General features: G+C 40.4%; 1 pseudogene; it reads right to left on the reverse strand.

Annotated features, from left to right (window-relative positions):
* Positions 1-3,355: 3,355 nt before the first annotated feature.
* On the reverse strand, positions 3,356-4,329 carry LOC147425364 (uncharacterized; annotated as a pseudogene).
* Between the last annotated feature and the right edge of the window lie 2,628 nt (positions 4,330-6,957).

Genomic DNA, 6,957 nt, shown 5'->3' on the forward strand with positions numbered 1-6,957 from the left:
CATGGATTCTACATCAATCCTTGAATAAGCCCTTTCTTCCAAAAGGTATAAACTATAGAATTGCCGCTCCTAAAAGATACTCTCAATTAGGATTTGGGGCGTCAACTTCAAGTATAGCCCCTTGACTCCTCACTTGCCCCTTCACGTTGTGTGCTACCATGTCTTCTCAGCATAATGCCATATTGGCCCTCATACCTCCACCTTGTGCAAGCTCTCTCCCCTCTCTTGGTTCTCCCAATCTCCCTTTCCCATGCTTCCTCATGAGTCTCAAGTCATCCTCACATGGCATCTAGCTCCATGCTATATTCGGCCCCTTCCCCTGCAACTTCAAACTCTTGGTTGACTGGCATCCCCTCTTTTTTAAAAAAATGATAAGGATGATATTCACTTGAAATTCTTGCAAGGACTAGTTCCCATCAATCTCCATTTGCTTGTATTCCTTCTTCTCTTCATAAAATCATCATCCTCTCTATCATGGGCATGAGTTGTGGATTCAATCACCAAAGGCTAGCCAAAGCAAATACTATAATAGCCTCCATGCAAGACGATCAAGTTTGGAATGCCACACTTACACCATGTATGATGTTCACAAGCTTCATGTAGAAACTTTATTAGAGGGTATAGTGCTTTTGAATAGCATGCAAAATGGAATCCAGCATCATTGCTTGCTCGACCCCTTGTTGAGCATTTATATTCAACAAAACATCACCTATAAGTCAAAAATAATAATAAGAACTCATGGTGTAAACTGACTTTTCTTGAAGACAAACAGTTTTACAAGGTTTTGTACAAACCACCCCAACTCATTCCATCACGGAGACCCTCTTGGACCACTATGTAACAACTTCATGCCATATGAACCTCTTGGTGCACTGCAAGCACAATATATTAAGATGATTTTAGACTTGTCTCTGTATGCTTCCATCAAGGGTAACATATAAGCAAGAAGATCATGATAAGGTATATCAGCGACCCCATAATGCTCAAAGAAATTTGTGAAGAGAGTTTCATACTTCATACCTATCTCCATACCACCATACACAAATGTAGGGTTCTTGCCATGAAATATACTAAAAACATGCACAGACTAGAGAGAAAAATACAGCCACAAGGTCCATCATCTATAAACCTGCATTGAGACTTGCAATCTATCACCTGTCCCCTAATAAAGGGGATTCTTAGGCTCATAAAACCACCCAAACAAGAAGAACATATTCATCAGATCCTTGTGCAAAGAGAAACCCACATGTATCTTCTGTCAATTGTTGAAAACTCACATGAGGCACTGCCAGATGGAAAACATGACTTCCAGATCTAGGAATTGGCACCACCATCAGATCCCTACAAACACTCACTTTATCTATCACCTTCTCCTCTTCCATCGGCTCTTCAAAACTAGGCTCTTCTTGCCCAACTCCCTATTTCGGCCCCACATCTTTGCAAACAACCTCTCACACTTTTGACAAGAGCCTACAACTTGGTATACATGCCAAACAACACAGTACAAAGCACAATGTTATTACGCAGCAAGCCTTACTCAGCAATCTCATCACAAATTCTTTCTCCCTTATTGGCTGCATCTAGGCTGCCACAGGCTTTCAAAATACAAGAAAACATTGTTGCATTAGGGAAGAAGCCCTCACTTTCCATTTGTTTGAAGAAACCTGGGTGCTCCTTCACCGTGATGAAGCTGAGCATATCCTGCACCTAAAGTAGTCGAAAAGACAATAGGTGAAGTAGAAATCTTGAAAGACTTCTCGTGGATTTTTAAGTGATGTCAATCAACACACTTCTAAGAACATCATTTCCCTTTGAGTTCCATAGTCGAACAATCTCAACAGGTATCTTACTACCCATCCTAGCATTGCCGCAAGCTTTCAAGACACCAAAAGGTACTTTATTTGGAGTGAGGCCATGGAGCAGCAATCCTTTAAAGTAGATTAATGCCTCCTCCACAAGATTATGCTACAATAATTTGCAAGCAAGGTATTTTGAGGAAACCACTCAAAATTTGAATCTCCCCATGCATTTGCTACCCTTTTGCTAGCACTCTACATTTGACATAGATATCGACCAAAGTAGCTCCAAATGAACAAACAACCCCTCCTGTTGCAATGTCCCAAAATAATTTGGAGCATCTGGAATCTACTCATGTTCCATATAACCAGCTATAACTCAAGACCAGGAAATGATACTCCGAGCAAGCAACTCAACTTTTTAGCGCGCGGGGGGGGGGTCACTATATGTAAATCTTGAATATCACGTGCATTCAAGACTATTTATAAAACCCCTTAGCTGTGATTTTTTCACCAATAAAAGGGGCCCTTTTTTATTCAATCTGTAATTTTTTCTCCAAGATCATTTTTTTTGTACCCTTCTGTATGTGAAAATGTAAGAAAATATACAATAAAATAAACCCTACTATTAAACCCATGTGATAGACATTTTTTTAGTGCCCCCTCCCCCCCCCCCCCCCCCCCACCCACCCCCGTGCCCCCCGAGTTCATTGAGAGCTTGTGCTGCCTTCACTAGAACACCGCATTTTTCATACATATCCATAAAAGCATTGTCAATGTGGTTCTCTTCCCCAATAGATCTTGCTTCAAAATCTCATCATGAATTTTCTCCATTCCCCCTTTTCAAGTTTTTGAATGCTACTGGAAGATTTTAAAGGTGACACAAAGGTGCTACATTAGGGGAGACCCATTCGAATGCATCCACTCTTAGCAATTTAAATCATCTTGACCGTGGATGCATCTTGACCATGGCCATGTTGGGCATATCCTGCTATGATCGCATTCCAAAAGATTACATTTTGAATGGGAAGGTCACCAAAATCTTTATAGGCTTTGCAAAGGGCATGATACTTGGTGCACATGTCAACTAACAAAATCCCAACACTACATCACTTCCAAGCAGCCCTTGTGTAGAGTTGCTACCTATGCCTCTAAGGCACCTCAGCTTGATTGGTGTTAAAAAAAATTATTGCAGACACCATATAAGAACAAAAACGCAAAACCTTACATCACACACCCTCCTCCCTAATTTGTACACGAGCAGTGGACATGTTGCTTCTAGAGAGCTAAATATTGTTCTTGCTTTTGCTCTCTATTGACTGTTGGGTCATATAAGCTTAGCAGCCTCTGTAGGAAATATATTCACCTACCCCTTTTCCCTCCATCTATAACCATTTTGATGATAAACACAAGCCGCAATGACTACTTTCCATATAGTGTAGCCATCTCCAAAACATGTTGCTCATGACATTCATATTTCAACAAGCCATAACCAAAGAAATGTTTCATGTCAAACTCCCAAATGTCATAGCTAATAGCTTCTACTTTAATATTCCCATTCATTCATATTGCCCCTTTGGAACATATGATGTGCATTTTACACCTTGTAGTTCATAAAAACATTTAGTATTGATCTTTGAGCATGCACACATGAACAAGGTTGATCTGAGAACATAAGAAATCAGAAATAAGGTGCAATTTTCTAGCATCTCATACTATTGTCAATCATGTTGTCATTGAAGCTTCAAGAGCTTTATCCTTGCTTCATCCCTTTGAACCTTGAGGGTCATACATTCATCCGTTCAATAGTGGGATTGTGAAAGCCCCATTTGGCTTCAAGGCTAGAGTCATCATCATCAACATCAAAACAAAACTTCCTACATACATCTGAATAATCCACTTTTGGCTCAGCATGGACCGCAACAACACTTGCATTTGGTACTTGTAAATCCTCACTTTGGATATATGTACCTTTCAACCAGTCATCCTGACCCCCCAAACCAGCCAAAAACTCTTCTATTGTTGTCTCCTCATCAACAAAAGTAGCAAGGCATGCAAAACTATTAGCATTAGTGTATATCAGAGGACCCAGATGCATGGATACTCCTTCAAAGTGATCATCATCTGAAGGTAACCCATTATGACCATCGGTCTTTTTATCACAAAATGATGAATTACCATAAGATCAGGTGCTTGCATTGATGGCCACCTTGCATGTTTCATCCATGACTACATCCTCATATGTCCCCAGCACATTGTCAACATACATAAGACCTTCATCGCCTTAATTAATCTCACAAGCCAAGGAGCATGCTCACTTCCAAAATTTAGCTTGCTGCACATAAAATTCCAACATCTAATCTACTATAGGATCCATCCACCTGATAGGATCCACACGCCTGCAAGAAATTGACTTCAAGTTTCCCTTTGTGGAGAGTTCTCATGTTTCGTCCTCAGACCCATCTACATCACATCTAGCCTCATGTTCCCCTACATAATCTTCTTCAGCTAATTCCACCTTGTCATTAACCATTTCAGGAACACATTTTGTCTCCTGACTTGTATTCTACTCCTCCAAGTGACATGCCTTCGCTACTTGTGGGGTGCAAAAAATCCTCATCAATGCAAGTTCACAAAGACTCTAGCTATATTGTATCTCTTCTAGCCAATTGCAATAGAGCTCCCATGCCCTACATGTCAAACCCTACCATGCATAATTTGCACGATCTTAGTCATTGTAGATTTGCAATCACGCAATTTTCTCTACACAAGGCAAAACCATGCTTGGACGTCCTCTCAAGAGTGCCTGTAAAAAACCTGTTGGTTTCCATACCCAAATCAAACATCAAACACCATGAAAACTTTTGTGAAGGTTCCCTTGAGTGCAATTTGAGGCCTATGTCAATCCTCAATGGAGGGCACCAAAACCTGATGAAAGGCATTGGACAACACAGAGAACTCCCCACAAACTTGACTTTGTGTAGTGTGGAGCACCCTTTTATGCTTAATGACCTCTCATATAGCTACACTACCTCACCCTTTATCTCCCTCTCTCACATACTTTGATCTAGAAACAACAAAAAAATGTTTTCTACTTTTTGTACATGGGTTGACTACGCCTCTGCCCCTTTTAACTTCCCTTGCTAACTTTTTGTCAAAATCAAGAGTGAACTTGCAACAAGAGATTGTTGTTTTTCCAATTATGTCAGAACCTATAAAAACCATCATGAGACCACAAGTGGAACCCCGTCTGATGGTTGAAGTTGGGCATAAACAAGACTCCATTAACACCCATACCAAAGATGTGCAGGTTCTCCATCAGCAGCAGATAACGCATTCTTTGACCCAACATCCGCTTCTAGTCTAAGCATGTATGCACAAGCCGGACATGTGCAAGCATAAATTCTACATTAATCAATGAGTAAGCTATTTCTTCCAAAGGGTATAACTCCAAGGCTGCCCGCTCCTTAAAGATACTCTCAATTATGACTTGGGGTGCCAGCTTCAAGTGTAGCCCCTTCAACTCCTCACTTGCCCCTTCACATTATGTGATGTCAGGGCTTCTTATAACAATACCATCTTGGCCCTCATACCTCCACTTTGTGTGAGCTCTCTCCCCTCTCTTTGTTCCCGACTTCCCTTTCCCATGCTTCCTCATGAGTCCCAAGTTGTAGAATGTGGGTATAGGATCAATTGTAGCTGTTGAAAGGCACATGTTAGAAACTGACTCTGAATAGCTAAGTCGGATTTTGACTTATCGGATATTTACTGAGCTGTATTTTGCTAAGTCGAATGTAACTGTCTTTCAGTTGCAGTCTGCTGAATGTCTTGTGACTGGGTAGTTAAGTCGGATTTATCTAAAAAAGTGGGGAATGTATCTGCGCACGAGGTATCTGTTCTCTGATATGAATGTGATGATGATGGTGCAGTGCAGCAACTATTCAGTGTATTTTCTGCTTACTCTGATATTTAGAGTAGTCATTTTTACTGTGTTTGAATTGTTGTTAATGAAGTATGGTGGAGTAGATGGTTATTATTGCTGTGTATGATGTTCATGTGTTGACCTAACCCACAACAGTAGGTGAACTTGCAAAGGCATTGTAGGAAAGGTAATATAATCTATAAGGGATTTATAATCAGGGTATGATCAGTGCCAGCTATGGAAAGCAGGAACTTGACTACTTTTGTGTTCGGTAAGGATGTGCATACAATTTCACATATGATGAATGGTATGAACAAAGTCCTACATGACTTCATGCCTCAAACTATGACGCCCTTTCTTGATGATGTGCTGATCAAAGAATGTGATGCAAGTGATATAGATATGGTTCTCGACTCAAGGGGATGCCACAAGTATGTGGAGAATCATATCAATGATCGTGATAAGATCTTGTCAATGTTGGAAGAACTGAACCTTACTTTGTCTGGGAAAAAGTCAATGTTTGGAGAGAATGAAGTTCTTATTGTGTGCAAGCCATATGGTAGAAGGCCTTGTCCAGTAAAGATTGATGTAATTCAAAGAATGAAAGACACATGTATAAATGCAACTGAGGTTTGAAGGTTCTTGGGTGCATGTGTATTTTTCGTTAATTGGATTCCACATTATGCGCATATAGTAGAACCTTTGTATCAAATCTCGAGAAAGAACCAAAAATTTCAATGGGAAGAAATGCATACACATGCCATGAGGAAATTAAAGAAGTTGTTTATTGTGTCTCCAACTTTGAGAAACGCAAACTATGAATTTGGAAGACATGTGGTTGTGACAGTGGATACTAGCCCCATAGCATTGGATGGGTGATTGGGCAAGATGATGAAGATGGAAAGAGATATGCTGTGAGATTTGGAGCCAAGGTCCTATCCACAAAGTAAAAAGAGAATTATGAGAAGCAGTCACAACATTGAATGTGATACAGAGTATTAGATAGGAACAAATGTAATGGTGGAGACGGATTGTCTACCCCTGCTTGGAATGATCACAAGCTGCTCAACTCTTGGAATTGCTATGTTGAGATGGATTGCCTACATATAATCCTCAAGAGAACAAGGAATTCAAGCAAAAGAGTCGAAATCTAAGTACTTAAGTCTGGTGAAGTGAAGGAGAAGGTCCAAAAGACACTCACGTACTGAGCACAGTGAGATACGAGTGGAGAAACTTCAA

The sequence above is a fragment of the Adiantum capillus-veneris genome, chromosome 25 (assembly GCF_014529385.1).
Source record: "Adiantum capillus-veneris isolate H3 chromosome 25, ASM1452938v2, whole genome shotgun sequence".
Classification (NCBI taxonomy): Eukaryota; Viridiplantae; Streptophyta; class Polypodiopsida; order Polypodiales; family Pteridaceae; genus Adiantum; species Adiantum capillus-veneris.